Source organism: Sus scrofa, chromosome 13, assembly GCF_054392235.1.
Source record: "Sus scrofa isolate SSC_HxYL_T2T_F1_AM1 chromosome 13, Sscrofa_HxYL_maternal_Yorkshire_Landrace_v2.0, whole genome shotgun sequence".
Lineage (NCBI taxonomy): Eukaryota > Metazoa > Chordata > Mammalia > Artiodactyla > Suidae > Sus > Sus scrofa.
The window spans coordinates 63093376-63114108 of NC_139395.1; the positions used below are offsets into that span (position 1 = coordinate 63093376).

General features: G+C 39.8%; 2 protein-coding genes across 6 annotated transcripts in view; both read right to left on the bottom strand.

The window, feature by feature from the left end:
• The window catches only part of LRIG1 (leucine rich repeats and immunoglobulin like domains 1), a 618703-nt gene that overhangs the window by 355549 nt on the left and 242421 nt on the right, over positions 1–20733 (bottom strand). The window contains exon 1 of one of the 4 annotated variants that reach the window (XM_084988944.1): positions 18451–18832. The exons of the other annotated variants lie outside the window; for them this stretch is intronic. The gene's annotated coding sequence lies outside the window, so the exon portion shown is untranslated. Of the gene's footprint in view, positions 1–18450; positions 18833–20733 lie in introns of those variants that run through there. 4 annotated transcript variants of the gene reach the window in all.
• Positions 1–20733, bottom strand: part of SUCLG2 (succinate-CoA ligase GDP-forming subunit beta) — a 929415-nt gene that overhangs the window by 94713 nt on the left and 813969 nt on the right. The gene's annotated exons all lie outside the window — the stretch shown is intronic.

A 20733-nucleotide genomic window follows, 5' to 3' on the forward strand; every position in this document is an offset into this window, starting at 1 on the left:
CCTCTGGCATAAGCCACTCTTGCCTAAAGTAATTTGATCCTGGGGACTTGGGGGTATTTACATGTTTCTCTTCTTGAGAAACAAACCCCCAAACAGCAATGATTTATTATTTTTCCCAGCATGGTGGGTTGGCAATCTAGGTGGATTTCTGTTGGTCTCATCTGGGACCACTCTTGCAGCTCAGTTATCTGACAGCTTTACTGGGCATGGAAAGTCTTCATGACTTCACATATGTCTCTGGCAGTTGGGACTGACTGCTAATGGGTGGTACCTCAGCTCTCCACCATGTACCTCCTCTCCTCCAATGGACCACATGCTTCTTCACAGCATGGAGGTCTTGGGCTTCTAAGAGGCTGAGAGCTGCAGCTTCAGGGCCTCTTGTGTCCCAGATTTCAGAACTTGTACAACATCACTTCTACCACATTATGTTGGTAAAAATAAGTCACCAGGCCATCAATGATCACAGAGGGTGGAACAACAGACCCTGTGGGGGCATTATCATACTGCAGAGATGCTTGAACAGGGATTCACTTTGGGCTATCATGATAACAATCTACAACAGGTGATATTGTTCCCATAGTCACTATTTCCAGAAAGTTCTGACCCCATCAGCTTAAGGATTTTTCCTACAATTCATATGGCTATTAGGTTCTTTAGGGTCAACAGAATAGTTAATGGATTTTAGTCGGTGTGATCAATTACTGACCAAACAAGAGGCAAAGCCAGCCTAGACACTTGCTACTAGAGCCCTTCTGGGTCTTTGAATCAGCTTTTCTGATCTCCTTAATCCTTCTTCTCACTGAAATGCATATGTGCTATATAGAGTGTACATATATTATGGTGACCTAAGGCTTAATAAGGAAAAAGCAAAATTATTTTGATACCTAAAGATTCTTTTCATCATCTTTAGGAAGGGAATCTAATTCTAAGGACTATTCTGTAACCCTAATATAAGCCAGCACTCCAGTGGTCCAGTCTTGGAGCAGTATCACATTTAAAGATAACAGAAGCATAAATCATTCTAATCTGAACTTACATGTCTTGAGGAACCTTAAGGAAGACTCACTACCTAAGCTAAAGCCCCATTTCCTCTCATTTCCTAATTCTCTCACAACCTGAAGCTGGCTCACAATTTCCTTCTTCTTACCCCCCCATCCCCCACTCTCCACTTTCTTATCAGACTCTGTTTTCTACTCCCAAATGCTAGACCTCACTCTTCCCTGCCTTCACTTTTTCCTTTTCCACATGAGTTTGTTTCCTCCAGAAGTGGCTCTCAGAGTTCTCAGAAACTAATCCCCACTTTAAGACCTTCTTCTTGTTAATTAGCTTATGGTTTCCTCACTTTTATACTAATGGCATTTAGGGCCATATAATTCCTTGTTATGGGGCTGCCTTATGCACCAAAGGATGTTTAGCAGCATCCCTGGCCTCCATCCACAAAGATATCAGTAGCACTCTTCCTTAGTTGTGACAAACAAAGATGCTTCAGACATTGCTCAGGGTCTCCTGGGTGGAAAAAGCAACTCCAGTTGAGAACTGCTGGATTATCCCAGTTTACATATTTGGTATCCATGAGATTGAGGAGAAGTGGCAAAATTCTTTGCCAGGGCAGTGCCTAATTCCAGAGTTTTCCATGGTGGGAAGGGAAATCAACTAAAAATATATTTACATTTAATAACGTGTGCCTTTATTACAGTACCATGACCTAGCAGGCTGTTCAGGAAATGAAAAGGATTCAATTATGACTTAAATCATGTGCTCTGAGCTCTGCTTGAGAAGAGCATGAGAATCTAACATAAGGTTATCACCTACTTCTATAAAATAAGCCAGGACCTTTGGGTTCAGGTCTGAGGCCTGCCACTTGTTATCAGATTCAGCAGGTGTGGGATGGGTCTTGGCCTGAGTATTTGAAAAGACTCTTTAGGTGTTTTTTAGGTATAATTCTGGTTAAGAACCTCACTTTTAAAGACTCAATAAATGGAGTTGGCTATAGTAGAGAGCTTATTAGAATACAAGATGAGAGACCTGAGATCTGTATCAGGTAGGTCACCAACTAGATGTATAAGTTTGACAAAGACATTTCACACTCTGGGCCTAATTTTTCCCACCTTCAAACAAGGGTGTTGGACCAAATCAGTGTTTCCTCAAGTGTGGTCCAGGACCACCTGGGATGTTGGTCAAAATGCAGAAATCTGGATTCTGATGAACACCTAATGAACTGGAATCACTCAAGGTGATGACCTAGAGATTTATGTTTAAAAATGCACCCTAATTTTTTCCTACACTAAAGCATATGGAGATGATTTCTAAGTATCAGATTTCTATGATAAGGTTTTTTTTTTTTGGTCACAATATCTACCTATGAAGGGTTCCTATTATTATCCCCACTTGACAGATGAAGAAACTGAGGGTCACACTGATCAAGTGACTCCCTCAAGCTCTTAGGCACAGTAAATCTGGGGAGCCAGTTTCCAAGCCAAGCCGTCTGGCTGCATTACCCCAGCCCCTACGTTGCATATTCTGCTTCTCTTGAATACAGATTTTTGGGAGCCTTTGGATTCCAGAAATTTCTAAGGCTCCTGATAACTTGCAAATTTTAAGACTAATTAAAGTTCTTCTGAACTATCTGCCTCTCCTGTAATCAGCGATGGCTTCAAGAAAAGGTAACTTTGGGTTGAGAGGGGCAAGCTGGGGAGGAAGAGGAGGAGTCGCTAAAATAAACATGATAACTTGGATTCTAGATATGAGTAGATTTTCTTATTAAGCTCCTTCCTTTAGGCCATTGTGGCTAATTCATTGCCATATTTCATTATAGAAACTAACTGAAAGGTTATAAGTAAGTACTTTTCCGTCAGAGAGTGCAGTTAATTTCAACTTCAATATTTATTAATGTTTGTGACTTAATGCTGATCGATGATGGAATTGCCAGAAGTCACATGGAGATGGGTTTGCAGTGTTATACTCATGCTCACTTTCTCTTCTAAATAGACTATTTCAAAGAGCCCTATTGGAGAGTCCAGGAGAGGCATTTGTTCTGATTTCCCTCATTAACGTTTTATCCTTTCAGGACAAATCACAAAGAACGCACACCAGGCTGAATATTTGCAAGCAGAATCTGCAAAATAAAGTCAAATTCAGGAATAATCAGGTTATACTTATTCATCATGTCTAGTGTTACTGACAATATTCAGACAATGTAAGTCCTATTACACCTGCTTTCAGAAAAAAAACCTCTAGTCAGTAACCCTAAATTAAATTAACATTTTTAGTGTATATAATTTGTAGTTCAGAATGAGCTCTAATTATCATTTAGGGAAACCATATGGAAAGCATTACCAGGCTTCACTAAGTCTTGGGTTTTAACAGTGATCCATGACTCAAAATGCTTTACCCAAACAGGTTGTAAATTCTGAGACAAGCAAGATGCATTTCAGTCATTTTTATATTAATTCCAAATGAAGAATTCATTGTCTTTTCAAATTATAATAAATCAAAGAGCAATTTCCCGCTAAGCAAATCAAGGAAATTGAAAAATTACTTCTCTGGGAGCTGTTTTTTACATCCTTCTTTTTTTTAAAAAAAGGCTGTTCTTTATAAAGACATACTTTTATTATTCTTGATGTGTATACTAATAGACATCTGCATCACCAAAACAATTTTCTTCCCCTTCTTTAAAGTGAAAGGTGAATTTTGAAAAATGTTTAATGTTCAGTGTAATTTCATTCTGGGAGTCTGGAGCCTGCAATGAGAGCTCACATTTAAGAACCTCAATTAATATTTAGAAGATTAGCTCCCAACGCTACTGCCCTTCTCTCTCGATGATGCATTTTACTTCCCAAGGAAACCACAGAACTGTTAGTGTCACGGTGAGGCCAAGGAATCACCAAAGCTGTGCATGTGGGCACTCAGGTGTCCCCAACATTCTTGGGATTGTGCAATGAATCTGATATTGAGAATGCTGTACCCAATAATCCCGAAACATAGAGAGGAAATGGTAACAAACAAAAGACGATATTGAAAACAAAAATGGGGAGAAGAAATAAAAGCCAAGAAATAGTGTTGTTGCATAGACAATAACCAAGAGCAAAGAAAACAAGCCTTAAAAATGATGTTTGCTTTGCCTTTTGAAAAATCTATTCCCTCCCCTGCTCTTTTTCATCTGTTCAGTGAAGAAACACAGGAAGATTCTCTGATGAGAAGGGAAGGGGGGTAGATCTCTGGATGAATAGGTTTTGCTCAAACAAGCCAGGAGAACATTTTTATTTAGTCTAGAGATCAATCTGGTCTCTGTTTCGGTTGTCTGGGCCCAGAACTCTCTGTGCAAGGCCCATTTTGATGGATATTGACACTATGGAAGTTTCTGACTTATTTCACAGGCTTTTGAAAATGAGGCAGGAACTTTCCATTGTACAGGCTGCAGCTTCTGCAAAGAGACTAGTAGGTGAGCACTAGGACCAGAGCACTCTTGGTTGAAGAAGACTTTGTCCTGTGGCTCTCATGCAGTAGAAGGAAGTTATTGAATTTTAAAGGTCTTTTCTGAAGGTGCCAGGAGGTTTGTCTGAAAACTGCTCCGTTGGAAGGGGATGGGGGAGTCACTTGATCACTAGACATTGGGATTTTTAAAGTTGGTGGTTCCCAACTTGGGACAAATCAAGTGACAGACATAAGATATCAAATTACCAATGGAATAATGGTTGCTTCATGGAATTGCCCTGTTTCTGTAGCACAAAGCAGTCTCATTTCACTGTTTTTTATACTGTGGTGTTGAATGAAGAACGAAAACTAGGAAGGCTAGTTTTTTTTTTATGAATCAAAATTTTATTAGTCAATATTTTAATTAAAAATATTTTGATAATCTTAGGACTTCTCTCTACTTTCTTTTACCCAATTATTTGGCTCATTACTATTTTTTTCTTCTTTTATTATTTTAATTTTTTTCCACTGTACAGCCTTGGGACCAAGTTCCTCTTACATGTATACATTTTTCCCCCACCCTTTGTTCTGCTGCAATGTAAGTATCAAGACATAGTTCTCGATGCTATTCAGCAGGATCTCCTTGTAGGAAGGCTAGTTTTTATGTAGTAAATAAGTAATGGTTATCATGAGAAAAATTTTCCTCACTGGTTCATCATTCCAATCAGTCCTTCCAACTTGTGCCAATACAATACAAACACGGACTTCACAGATTTAATGGCAAAAGGTACCAAGCATGACTATGTCCAAAGCCAAGTCCCAGACTGTCTTGGAGATCAGCTGTAGAAGGATGTTGCCTCCCAAGTTCAACTTCAGATGGAAACCAAAGAGAGTTGGCTTTAGCTAAGCACAAATATGGCCAAGTGTGTTATCAGACTCTTCCCAGTAGGATTCTAAGCAGTTTGGATGAAGGTCATGAGAAACGTCATTTTAGATCTTTATCACACATAAGGAAGAGGATATCTTTTCCTTTCTTATCTTTTTGTTTCCTTCCTTCTTTCTCTCCTTGCTCTCTCCCTCCCTCCTTTCTTTATTTCTTTCTTTCTCTTTTTTCTCCTCTTCCACATATTAAGCATGGCTTACATATAGTAAAAATTTAGAACCACTATAAAAACATTTAACATCTTCTTCTTGGTTCTCAGATTAGTGATCTATCCAAGGGTTCTTTCCTATTTCTTCTCTATTGATAAAATGCTTAGATTGGTGTCTGCTACATAGCAAGGATTAGAAATATGCTTACAATTATTCCAATGATTACTAGCAAAAATAAATGAGATGATGTATTTGTAAATCCTCAGCAAATTGCCAGCCACTTACTGTGGGCTCAGTAAATGCTACTGGATATAAATATACATTATTATAAATTATATAATAAAAATATCAATATATATTGTTAGTGTTATGATTGTCTTTACTTGGCAAACTTTTATGTATCTCTTAAAACAGCCCTCACTGGAGTTCAATCTTCTCACCCACCCCCAAACAGGACTGATTACTCTATCTTGTATAGTGCTTAGGGAAATATATATTATAGGAATTTATTATCTTGCATTATAATAAGCTGTTCATTGGGATGTCCCCTTTGAACAAGGTCATGAGGTCCTTGAAGGCAGGGATTCTGCTGTATTCAGCACCAGACTTCCTACAACCCGCAAGGCAGTGTCTGGCCATGGGGTAAGTACCCAGTGACATCTGTTAAAATGAACAACAGCGCTGGGCTAGAGACAAAGGGAATGCTCCCATCTTCATGCCCAAATGAAGATGGGAATGTAGAGAATGTTTTTCTTTGTAAAAAGAAATCTCAGGGGCTTACTTGAAAATAGGCTGAATGCTTACAGACGTGAGCGCCAAAAGCAACATATAAGCAACTCTGGCCTGGTGCAGCCCCAATGCTAGAAAGCATCCCAGCCTCCTTCTTTGCCCCGGCAGCTGCAATACAGATGCGGATGAATGTGGCTCTGTCACGTTGCCCCTGGACGGGGGAGAAGGGGCCAGGCTCCAAAAGGAAAAGGATGTTTTCTCCCACATGTTCTTTTGAAAATAAAATTGTCTTTAAAGATCACCGCCACTATCCCAATAGGGCTTGATGTGAGTTTTGGTGCTCATGGCAGTGGGGGGTGGGGTGAGGATGGAGAGGAAGCATCGACCAAGTGCTGAAATGATCTCCACGTCCCCCTCACGGCAGTTGTGAGGCTGCCATGGGGGCCATCTTGCCTAAAGATGTCCTTTCATCTTCCCCAAGGTTTTACATTTTCTTCAACTCTCAGAGGGAAGTGATGGGAACAAATGTAGTCAGCATGGCGGGAAAGATCTGAGTGGAGAGCTTCGGTCCAGAAAATTATCCATTTACGGGGCTGAGTCTTAAAAAAGTGAAACAGTTTGGCCCCAAATAACTGCTACAGCAGCAAAATTCTGAGCAGCTGTGCATGGTGCCCCTGTGTCGGCTGCCCCCCTGGCTGAGAGAATGGTCTCCATCTCTAATGCCTGGCTGCAAAAAAGTTCTCCTAGTTAGCTGGATAATGTGTTACCCACATCATCATGAACCCCATTCCTAGTCCACAAAACAAAGTGTAGCTTTTCTTCTTTCTACAATTGATGCATCCATTCAACATTAACTGGGTAACGCATATCAGGCACGGTGTGAAGTGACATACGAAGTTCAGGAAGTGGTTGTCCCCAAGGAATCCCCAATCTTGCTGATGACCAGGAATGTAAACATGTGATTATAACAGGAAAACATGTTCTAATAATTCACAACAGGGGAACAAGAACAATAATTCTATTTGACTTCCCTTGTGAATTATAAGCTGAGGGTCTTTGGTCCAGTGGGGACCCTGCAGGTAATTAGTACTAAGTATGGGTTCCAGAAGAAGTCAGTATCCATAGAGGCCATTTCTTTGCCAAATCTTCAAACAGCCAACGATAATATGATAGGTCTCAGGGAAATAGATTGTTTACATTGAGTTTTTCCTCATAAAAATGGGTGGGTCAATTGCAAGATTTTAATGGCATTTTCTAGCACCACCAGAGATTTAACTGCCTCAAGGTATGAGGTCCCTGCACACTTGGTTCCAATTCAGAATGTTTTTCCTGTATGATAACCATGTTCCTAAGCCTTCTACTCCTTGCATAGTTCACCAGAAAGCACATCTAAGCTCGGCAGTCCATTTCCACACATTCTGGATAGCCATTTGTTCTAACCCTGTGAAGGTATTCCAGGTCCTGTAAAAAAATGTCTATGTATGTCTTCCTGGGGAAGCTGGTGATCAGGGCAGAAGAATTTCAAGACAGTTGATAGGAAGAATGTGTTGTCTTGATTTTCAAACACAAATCTGCTAGCATCATAAGGGGAAAGATAAAGATAGAAAAATGGTCCATGCATAGAAGAGTTTTGAAAACTATTCTACCCTCTGCAGTGGTCTCAAACTATAATGGGTATGTGAAAATTGTAGAGTTTTATGTCCCTGGCAAGTTGTGATTTATGTCCTTGAAGCATCTTCTAGGACAAATATATCCATAGGTAATAAGGATCTTCTTTTATAGAAATGTACTGATGTAATGTGATGTTACCATGTCTCTGTTTTGTTTCTGTCTTATCAAAAAACTCTTTTTTTTTCAGATGCTCCACATTGCTAATCCTCAAGGAAATGCAAATCAAAATCACAATGAGGTATTGTCTCACACCTGTCAGAATGTCTCTCAGCAAAAAGAAAATAAATAACAGGTGTTGGTGAGGATGCAGAGGAAAGGGAGAACTTGAACACTGTTGGTAGGAATATACATTGGTGCAATTGTGGAAAACAGTATGGAGGTTTTTCAAAAAGGTGAAAACAGAACTGCAATATAGTCCAGCAATTACACTCCTGCGTATGTATTAAAAAAGACCAAAATATTCAAAAAGATACATGTACTCCAATATTCCTAGCAGCACTGTTTATAAAGGCCAAGATATAGAAGCAAAGTAAGTACCATCAGCAGATGAATGTGGTACACACACACACACACACACACACACCATGGAATATTACTCAGCCATAAAAAATGAGATGCTGCCATTTGCAACAATATGGATAGACCTAGATGGCATGATGCTTAAAACAAATACTGTATGATATCACTTAGATGTGGAATCTGAAAAATACAACAAACTAGTGAATATAACAAGAAAAGAAGCAGACTCACAGATACAGAAAACAAACTAGTGGTTATCAATGGGGAGGGAGGGGAAGGGCAATACTGGTATGGAAGGTGCAAACCACTACTGGATGTAAGATAGGCTCAAGTATGTATTGTACAACATGGGGAATAGAGCCAATATTCTGTAATAACTGTCAATGGAAAGTAACCTTAAAACATTGCAAATATTAGAGAGTTCTTTTGTGGCTCAATGGTAACGAACCTGACTAGTATCCCTGAGGACGCAGGTTTGAGCCCTGGCCTTGCTTAGCAGGTTAAGGATCCAACATTGCCATGAGCTGTGGTGTAGGTTCCAGATGCCGCTCGGATCTGGTGTTGCTGTGGCTGTGGTGTAGGCCAGCAGCTGTAGCTCCAATTGGACCCCTAGCCTGGAAATTTCCATATGCTATAGGTGCAGCCCCAAAAAGCAAAAAATAAAAGTATACATTTAAAAACCCTCCCTCTTTAGCAGGGATATAGAGAGGTGGCCAGAAAGGAGTAGGACAGCTGGGAAGAAAAGAGAGGGGAGAGGGACAAGCAAAAGAAGGAGAGGGAGAGAGAGATCAGAGATGGTGAGAAGGGACAAATACCACAATGCCACCTGTATTATATGGGAACCTTATGAGCATATATCTCAGGAGGTCTTACTTTTTAAGAAGAAAACTAAAAATGAGAACAATGTAATTCTGACAACTAAAAATTAATATAAATCATGATAAAATAAACATGTCTAGTCACAGCACAGGGTTGGCAAATGTTTTCTGTAAAGGACACAGAGGAATATTTTGTGGCCCTGTGGCCTCTGTCACAGCTGATCAATGATGATGGCGTATCCTGAAAGCAGACCCTGACAATATGTGAATCAAGGATGTGGCCCTCTGGCAGTCATTTGTGAACCCATGCTAGCAGATAAAATAATAACTGATATTTCACTAGTTCAATACATTTTTTGATTCAGAAAAAGAAATTGTCTTGCCATAGAGAACAGATTTCTGTTTGCCAAGGGGAAGTGGGGAGGGAGTGGGATGGACCAGGAGCTTGGGTTTTGTAGATGCAAACTAATACATTTAGAATGAATACATCAACCTTATGAATATTTTCTCAGGTCAGTCTCCCAAAGCAACAGAAATAAAAGCAAAAATAATCAAACTGATAAGTTTTGCACAGCAAAGGAAACCCAAAAGAAAACAAAAAGACAATTTACAGAATGGGAGAAAATAGTTTCACATGATGCAACAGACAAGGGCTTAATCTCTAGAATATACAAGCGACTTATACAACTCAACAGCAAAAAAGCCAATCAACCAATGGAAAAATGGGCAAAATACCTAAAGAGACATTTCTCCAAAGATGTACAGATGGCCAACAAGTACATGAAAAAATGCTTGACATCACTGACTAATAGAGAAATGCAAATCAAAACTACCACGAGATACCACCTCACACCAGTCAGAATGGCCATCATTCATAAGTCCACAAATAACAACTGCTAGAGGGGGTGTGGAGAAAAGGGAACCCTCCTGCACTGTTGGTGGGAATGTAAGCTGGTACAACCACTACGGAAAACACTATGGAGGTGCCTTAGAAAACTATACATAGAACTACCACATGACCCAGCAATCCCACTCTTTTTTTTTTTTTTTTTTTTTTTTTTTTTGTCTTTTTGCTATTTCTTGGGCCGCTCCTGTGGCATATGGAGGTTCCCAGGCTAGGGGTCCAATTGGAGCTGTAGCCACCGGCCTACGCCAGAGCCACAGCAACGCAGGATCCGAGCCGCGTCTGCAACCTACACCACAGCTCACGGCAACGCCAGATCGTTAACCCACTGAGCAAGGGCAGGGACTGAACCCACAACCTCGTGGTTCCTAGTCGGATTCGTTAACCACTGTGCCATGACGGGAACTCCAGCAATCCCACTCTTGAGCATACATAAGGACAAAACTTTCCTTAAAAAAGACACATGCACCCGCATGTTCATTGCAGCTCTATTCACAATAGCCAAGATATGGAAACAACCCAAATGTCCATCAGCAGATGAGTGGATGAAGAAGATGTGGTAATATATACACGATGGAATACTACTCGGCCATAAAAAAGAACAACATAATGCCATTTGCAGCAACATGGATGGAACTAGAGACTCTCATACTGAGTTAAGTAAGTCAGAAAGAGAAAGACAAATACCATATGATATCACTTATATCTGGAGTCTAATATAAGGCACAAATGAACCTTTCCACAGAGAAGAAAATCTTGGACTTGCAGAATAGACTTGTGGTTGCCAAGGGGGAGGGGGAGGGAGTGGGATGAATGGGGTGCTTGGGGTTAATAGATATAAACTATTGCCTTTGTAATGGATTAGCAATGAGATCCTGCTGTGTAGCACTGGGAACTATGTCTAGTCACCTATGATGGAGCATGATAATGTGTGAAAATAGAATGTGTGTGTGTAACTGGGTCACCATGCTGTACAGTAGGAAAAAAAAATTGTATTGGGGGAAAAACTATTAAAAAAAAAGAATGGATAACCAATGAGGTCCTGCTGTACAGCATATGGAACTATATCCAATTTCCTAGGATAGACCATGATGGAAAAGAATTTTAAAAAAAGGATACACACACACACATACATACACATATATATATATGTTCACGTGTGTGTATGACTGAGTCACTTTGATGTACAGCAGAAATTAGCATAGCATTGAAAATTAACTACTTTAATAAAAAATAAAAATTAAAAAAATGAAATTGTCTTGGGACATATTTCCATTAACTTTCCTCTTGTGTTAAGTCAGGAAATGTTATGTTTTCTCTTGGAGATGGGAGACTCTGGGTGTGATTTTTTTCCCCCAAATTCTCACTAATTATATAAATTTGGCTCTTGTATGTATTTTTTTTTTTTTGGCTGTGCCTTCGGCATACAGAACTTTCTGAGCCAGGGATCAAACCCACGCCATGGTTGCTGTGCCAGCCATAGCAGTGATACCAGATCCTTAACCCTCAGGGCCACCAGTGAGTTCCAGATCTTGTATGTCTTTAAAGAAGGGAGGCAACTTTGTGCCTTAAGAAAACAAGATATCAATGTATTCTGTGCCAAATCTTGGAAGCCCAGAGCAAAAGGATACTGTAGCCACATGGATGATCCTTTTTCAGAAACACAGGTGAGAACTGGGGGAAAATTAGATATAATTTGCAAGAGGACATGGTCTAGTTTCTGTTCTTGCAAGAATAGTTTATGCTGGGGTTTATCATTATCTCACTAGAAATCTTAAAAAAAATTTTTTTTTTATTCAAGTACAGTTGATTTACAACATTTGTGTCAATTTTTGCTGTATAGCAATGTGACTCAGTCATACATACATACGTATATATGTATATATATACATTCTTTTTCTCATATTATCTTAACCTTCAAAAAATACTTGGTTTATCCATTTGTGCCCCTGTGTGTCCTTATTCAGTGAAATTCTCAATCAGTGACCAAATTATAGAACCTAGTTTGCCAAGGGAGAAAATAAAGGCTGGGAAAGTTGAGAGAATTTTTCCTTAGGGGATTCCAGAAAAATAGTGTCCTGAGCATATTCCAAACCATTCAGGCACCGTCTCTCTGGCCTTTGCTTTTTCTGTAGCAGAGAGGTTAAAATAGAATGACCTCGATGTCAGATAGGTTAAATTCAAATCACCATGTTGCAGCGATAATCCCTAAAGAGGAAAAAAAAAAAATTCCAAGCTCTAGCCACTGGTCTATTTATTTAAAACAGTATTAGATAAAGCAAAACACTTGCACCAGAAAAGGAATCCCACAAGAACCTCAGAGGTCATTTCAATAGGATTTCTGGGCCCTGGCAAGTTTAGAGGGTCCCATTACATCAAGAGAGACATTTCAAAGACGGATTTTATTTTCGTAGCAGCGATGACTCACTGTGAGAACAAGCGGGGACAATGGCCGCCCAAGAACCTGGCAGTTATCACAGCAAGGAAGGGACATTTGACAAACGGAACCCTTTCATGATAGTCTCAACAATGTAATCTGTACATGTGTGTGGAACTCCACCTCAGGGACGGTGTGCCAAGTTCAGGGGCTGCCTGGAGGATGGGCTGCTCCCAGGACTCTGCAGGTCATGTACTTTTATTTTTCCACCAGCTTTCTGCCTCCAAAGATGAGCTGGGAAACTCCTTGTCCAGATTACATTTTGTAAAAACCTTCCCTCAACTTCAGAATTAGCAACAAATGTTGAAAAAGACATCTATCTTGTTGGAAAAGGCTGGCATAGTGTACAAACCCTTCCACCGGTCTAAACTCTTTGCCCCAGGGATTGAAATTTCTTTTCTCAATCCTTATACCCCTGTTCATTTTTTTTCCCCCAAGTACACCTTATACACACAGAGACACTCACAAAACATAACTGCTTGGCTTGACGGATTTTTTTAACAAAGTAAAAACACAAAGTTAGCTGGTATTTAGACAAAAAATATTACTAGCACCCCAGATATTGCCTTTTGGGCTCCCTCCCACTCTGTTAACACTGTAGTCTGCTTTGTATCAGGATGCTCAACCCAGGGTGACCTTTCCCCCAGGGTGTTTGGCAAGGTCTGGACACACTGTTGGCTGTCAAAACTGGGGAGTGGGTCAGGAGTTTCCTGGTGGCTCAGTGAGTTAGGGATCTGTTGTTGTCATTGCTGTGGCTTGGGTCACTGCTGTGGCATGGGTTTGATCCCTGGCTGGGGAACTTTTTAATGCTGTGGGCATAGCAAAACAAAAGAAAACAAAACAAACTGGGGAATGGGTGCCCCTGGCATCTAGTGAGCCCAGGAATGTTGCGACTCATCCTACACTGCATAGCATAGTCCTGAACAACAAATTTTGTTGGCCCCAAATGTCACTCTCACCAACGTTGCAAAACCCTCTTTACAAATGGAATTGTACAGTACATTTTCTTTTTTATATGGCTTCTTTGGTTCATTATTTCTGTGAAATTCTCCCCTGTGGTTGCCTGTGTCAGGGGTGCATTTATACTCTGCTGCCAGGTTGTCCCTCACTCATGTCTTAAAAAGAATTTTTTTTTTCTTTCAGATTTTCACTTAAGATGTTTCTAAAAATATGCCTTCCTTTTTCAAAATTTCCAATCTTAGTTCCACACTTTGCTTTTAGGCACCTTAGAAAAAACTGAAGTGCTGATTAACTGGGACAAAACTATAATACACTGCTTGCTTGCTTATTTGGCTGAGTGACAGGTTCACTTGCTATTTTGTTTTTCTTCATTCAATTAATAAGCAATAAGCAGCCATTTCACACCAAGCTTTTAGAGGTTCTAGGAGATGCAGAGATGAGTAAAGAACTTACATCCTGGTACCTTTCTTTGGGGGCCAGCAGAAGTACCCTCAGGTGCTAGGATGAGGAGGTTATGCTCAGAGCAGAGTAGGACTGTGTTGGTGGCTGGTGACTATGTACAAAGGAGGATACCCTTGGTCACCTTCTCCAGGTAGCATGTGTTTATTTCAACATGGTTTCCTCTTCCATCTTTTCATTATCATCTTACAAACCACCTTACTAAACTACTGAAAAGACTATATATTTGGAGTATGGGCTTAGAGGGAAGCATCACTTCCCACACTATACCTCCTACACCCTGGTTACATGTTTCTGAAACCATACAATGGATTTAACCTGATAGGCAAAATTATGTAGTCCATTTGGTCCTTAAGCTCCTAAATGGCTAGAGGGGATTCCTAAAGTGAGTCTGTTCCCACATACATTTTATATGAATTCTTAAAGCAAATCATATTGCTGTCATGTCCTAGACCTGGGTTTCTCAGCCTTGGCACTATTGATATTTTGGGCCACTGATTTTTCTGCTGTAGGGAGTGGCTCTGTGTACCGTAGGATGTTGAACACTATCCCTGGCCTCTACCCTACTAGATGCCAGTAAAACCAGCTCCTCTCTCCAGTTGTGATAACCAAAAATGTCTCCAGACACGGCCAAATAACTCCTGGGGAGGTGGGGCAAAATCATGCCCAGTTGAGAACTCCTGTTCAAGCGTGCAAGACCCACTTCTTTACTAGGCAACAATTTCCATTATTCTTCTATTAGTAAATATTAATAAAATTATTGGGCTTTGAATGCAAGGAGAGGGAATATCTTCAGTATTCATTCTGCTTAAGACACAAAGCAGAGTTAGGAGCTGGAATAAACACACCAATCGATGAAATTATCATTTGGAGATCAGACTCAGAACAGCTGTGGCCTGGCCCATGGTTGTTTTCTTACACAGGTCTTTGGAATGTTTAAAGGTCACCTTTTGAAGATAAACTTTTTAATTCATAGCCTCTGTTTTGGCTTGGACACAGGTTGAGTACGGGGTGGCTGGAAAACTAATATCTGAGGACATTTCCCTTTTGCTTAACATTTGGGTAGATAGTGTTTCTATTGTGCTTGAGTATTCCATCCCAGGATCATGGTTCTCACTGTGGAGGTTACTGACCTTCATAACCTTGGAGGAAAATCAGCTCTTGGTAGATAAGGAAGGAAAGAGCTACAATGTGTGGAACGCTTACTGTCTTCCGGGCATTGTGCTCATCACTTTACATGCTTACCTCATTTATTCTTCACAGCAAGCTGGGGGTAAATATTACGATATGTGCATTGTTCCAAACAAGGGAACTGAGGTTTAGTTATCTGTCTAAGGAAAAATAGCTAACACGTGGTGGAGCTGAAGGTTGAACATAATGTGGTGGATTCAAGTAGACTGCAGATTCTTTGCCACTCCTCCTTTTGAGAGCTAAGGTTGATGTCCTCTGATCTTAAACCTTAGCTGCCTCTGTCACTAGTTTTCGCCAATAAAAATGAAGCACATCTTAAGAGGTCTTCAGTCTCTGCTATTGCTTGTCTTGGGAATGTTCTCCCATGCAAAAGGTGTAATTATCCAGAGGCTTCCATACTGTGAGGAAGCCCAAGCTACCATGTGGAAAGGGTTCTTGGACTTGCCAGCCCAGTCTGGGTTCTAGCTGAACAAATGACCCCCACTGATACCACATGGAGCAGTAGCTTCATCCTGCCAAGAGCTGCTCACTTTCCTCACCCACAGAATTTCGAGAAATTAAATGGTAGTCATTTCAAGCCACTACATTCTGGGGCACTTTGTTACACAGCGATGGATAAGCAAAACACTCAGTATGCTTGACTCCAATACCTCCAGGTCTATAAGAAGCCTAGAGGGTAGAAGTCAATTGAAATGGCTTTGTTCTATTGCCACTTAAATCTGATGATCCAAATTCTTCAAGCTCTCAGCTTTCATGACTGAAGTTGGACTGAGTTCTGCTCCCTGTTCTAAGATTCTGTGATTCTAAATGTGTACACACTTATATATATAGAATATAAAGCATTGCCAGTGTACTGGGTCAATTTCTCTCACTCACCAAACTTTCGTTCAATGTGACTTTGCAAAGCTTTGTATTGGTGCTAACTTTCTTGAAAGCTTGTTTTTCTTGTGGCTATTTCCAGAATTCAAAGATCCCCTTAGTTAACTTAGTTCTGTGGATCTCTAACTAGATAATTAAAACAATATTTCCCAAACTGGGGGAAATACACTAGGTGAATGCACTTTAATAATTAATAATTATATGTTTATTTTATGGTTACCTTTCACTTATGACAAGTGATACTGGCCTTCCTTTTATGTCAGTGACACAAGTTTTAGGGCAATTTTAAGTTACAAGAAGGACTTGATTAAAAGAATATTAAGTGACTAGTACTATCAATGACACATAAATATGGCTAAAATAGTGAAGATGACAGATGAATGACAAAAATTTTGAAAATACTCAATGAGGCAAATAAAGAGAAAATGTCACTACAACATATATATTTCTATTTCTTTCTCTTTTTTTCTGGTTATTCATACCTGGCACTGGATGTTTTGGCTAATTACCAAGGGGACCACTCTTGGAGTACAAATCATTACTTGTCATGGCAGTAATACCCACACCACTGAATTTGACTGAAGACAAAATCCAGAGGAAGAAGGGGCAGAGAGAGAGGGGAAAAAATATTGTGTAATATTAGACATTTTACTTGGAAAGCGATGGATTTAGGTAGGAGGGTTATGTTTCATTTGGAAAGCCTGAATAATAATGTGACAGGTCTTGCCTATGAGGGTAGAAGGAGATGTGGAGAAGCATAGAACCAGACACCAACTAGTGGGCTCTGATGACATGCAGGACTTGTTTGTAGTGACTAATCCTTGCCTTAGTCACTACTCTTGGGCAGTTTTATCCTGTACAGTCCAATTGTTAATCTGGAACTGACCATGAAATTCATCCTTTTCAGATTTATAGTAATGTACACATAGAACTAAATCTGCAGATACGAATGCATCAAAACCTTCACAGTAGTTACCCCCATGGGTAGGAATTGGTGGACATTCTCTTCTTAATGTTTAAATGTTTACAATGAGCATGGATTACATTTCTAGACAGAAAGATAAAAAAGTGAAATAATAAATAAAAATGAGGATATGTATGTGTAAAAATACACACATGCACGTGTGTATACACACACCCTATTTGTTCCTGGAAAAACCTAACAGGAAATCAATTGACAAATGTGAAAAAACCCACAAACAAATGCTAAGTAACTTACTGTATTTATACCCCACAACAGCACTCCAAGTTAGAATCAGTGACATCATTCCATTTCCTGAGTGAGGAAACGGGGGCAGAAAAAAGCCAGGTGCTCCCCTGCCCCTCCCAATACCACACACAGCCCAAGAGGTGATTCCTAACACAGTGGGGGCAAGAATCCTCCTGCCCAATCCTTGTTCCTGCAGAACGTGGTACCACAGACACCTCAAGAGTTTGCTCACTAGCATCAGACTCTGGATGTGTCATGAATGGACCAGAAGGCTTCTACACACACCACTGGGATCTGCCCACCACTGATGCCCAGATGCGATCCATACATCCCCTCTCCTTCTGCATAGAACCTGCCCCCTGGTGGTTCTTTGTGCAACACCTGCCAAGTTATACTGGACTTTCCAACAAGTTGGCCAGTCATGCTTCCAGTAAAACTAGTTGCTTAAGGGAAAACATGAACATAGAGTCAAATTTTGTGTTTTATATACATATACACACACATATATAATTTTTTCAGTTGATATGCCTATAAGGTAGGGGGAGTGGGGAAAGCATAGTCCTTCAGTGTAAAGGCTTCCGAAGGTCTTAATTTGTAAGGGTAATGCAACTTCTTAGGAAACCATTGTAGTCCTGTGGTACCTGGGTTGGTGTAGAACAGTTTATGTTGTGTAAAGAAACCATAAGCAAGCATTGTCCCACTTGTGCTTGTGTGGGACACACAACTCTCTGGTTTTCTGGAGCTGTTCACTCCAGTTCCATTTCCTTCCTCTTTCCTTACCTTACCTAAAGTTAGAGCCTAGCTGAGGCTCTGGTTCCTGGGTAAGCAGAATCATTCTTTCAAGGTGCTCTGAGTCTTCCTCTGAAGTTTGGCATCTATTTCAATGTATTTGTCCCTCATTATCTTTCAGACCTGAAGATCATGTCATAAGTTACAACCATCTTTGCACAAACGACTGGGTTTGAAATTCATAAGAGAGTGGAGTCAAAGTAAAGATTATTTCCTACAATACATATTATGATCCTAAGATTCAAAGAGATAAAATGATTCAGACAAGTGGCATGGCTAAGTAGCAGTATATCGATGTTTGAATATCCTGTAACCAAGGCTTTCTTTTTACACTATACGTCTTTCATTTAATCAACAATTAAAAAAAAAAAAAAAGTACCTGGAGTTTCTGTCGTGGAGCAGTGGAAATGAATCCAACTAGGAACCATGAGGTTGTGGATTTGATCCCTGGCCTCGCGCAGTGGGTTAAAGATCCAGCATTGCTGTGAGCTGTGGTGTAGGTCACAGACACAGCTCAGATCTGGCGTTGCTGTGGCTTCTGGTGTAGGCTGGCAGCTGTAGCTCTGATTAGATCCCTAGCCTGGGAACCTCCATATGCCACAGGTACAGCCCTAAAAATACAAAAGACAAAAAAAAAACAAAAAAAACCCACAAAACAACAAACAAAAAAACCCCTAACACCTATTATGAGCATTATGCAGTGATGAACAGAACAGACACAGTTCTTGCTTTTATTGAGCATACCTTCTACTGGGATCTCTTTCTAAAACAAGTTCCATCAGTTGTTCTCAACCAGGAATGATTCTGCCTCCAGAGGACACCTGCAATGCCTGGAGACATTTTTGGTAGTCCCACCTATGAATGGGAGGTGCTCCTGGCATCTGGTGAGTAGAGGCCAGAGCTGCTGCTAAACATCCTACAATTCACAGGACAGTTCCCTCAATAAAGAATGACCTAGCCCCAAATGTCAATAGTGCTGTAGTGGAGAAATGCTGATGTGTGTCTATGTGTATATTATTATTCTGTTTTATATATGATTAAAAGAATGTTTTATACTAAAACAGAATAATAATTATATATATTAATTATATATTGTTATTACCATTATATATATATAAAACAATTATATATGTATATATATAACTTAAAATTTTATTTTAAATAAGAAGCAATGAATACACACAATGGAGGTTCTATCATGTAAAAACTTTCAGGGAATAGGAATAGGAAGTTGAACAGATTTCTCTGAAAGAAAAATGTTAAAATTACTAATTCAGATAACATGAGGGAAGATCTGTCCAGCTACACACAATAATGACACACTACTATTATAACAGCCCTGTGATATGTGAATACTGTCTTCATGTTATTGTGCCTCTGAGTTTCCCAATAATCCGATCACCAGGAAAAGGAGAACCACTTATTCAGAATAACTACAGACCTACTCTTTCCACAACACTGGAATACCACCACTGATTCTAGCAACTGAAATTTTAATTTAAGGTCTAATTTCTATAAAAGTGAGGAATCCTTGCAGGTAAAACTGCTGTATTAGGAAGATTCTAGAGTTTTCTTTTCCGAGCAAAGAGAGAGAAGTGGAGGGGAGGTTATCATCCTGGGTATTGCAACTAAGTCCCCAGGGTCATCTGGTTACCTGGGATGGGGTTGTTGGTGCCTTCAGTTTTCTCAGGCCATGATGGATACAGAAGTATCTGGTCCAACCGAATTTCTCTTTTTTCTCACTGTGTATGTCATGTTTTTTCTAAATCACAAATCTGGGGGGTGCTCATCAACTCCCATGGTAAGAATGACCAGGAAATTCAATAGTAATAGGCAAATTAGTAGCTGGGAATAAATTTTAACATTGTGTTTACCCTTGTAAACATGTATGACAAGTTATTTCTTCTCTTTGGCCCTTAATCTTCTCATATGAAAAATTAGAAGGGTGGATTAGATGACTTAAGAAATCCTATGAATCACATGTTGACAGAATAAATTATGCTTATTGTGATTTAGAAATGTTCAGAATGATCCCTCCTCCTCCCCTCCCCTCCCTTCCTCCCTCCTTCCCTCTCTCTCTCTTTCTCCCCTCCCCCTTCTCTGTTTGGTTTAAATGACGATGTTGTTTTTTTGAAAACCAGGTAACTTGTAATTTAAAACAAATTTTTAATTGAAGTATGCTTGATTTACAATGCTGTGTTAGTTTCAGGTGTACTACAAATAGATTCAGTTATACATACATATCTATCCGTTATTTTTCAGATTCTTTTCCCTTTTGGGATATTACAAGATATTGAGTATAATTCCCTGTGCTCTATAGTAGGTCCCTGTTATTAATCTATTTTATATATAGTAGTATGTATCTGTTAATCTCAAACTCCTAATTTATCCCTTGCTCCTTCTTTCTCCTTTGATAACCAGAAGTTTGTTTTCTATGGCTGTGAGTCTATTTCTGTTTTTGTAAATAAATACCTTTGCATCATTTTTTTAGGTTCTACCTATGTGATATCATATGACATCTGTCTGCCTTCACTTAGACCATCTCTAGGCGATGTTTTTAATAAAATGAAGAGGATACCATCCGTTTTTGGAAAAAGCAGGCTGAAAACACTAGTCTACAGGAGCTCTTAACTTTGGGTCAAGTGCTAAAAATCCAAATCAA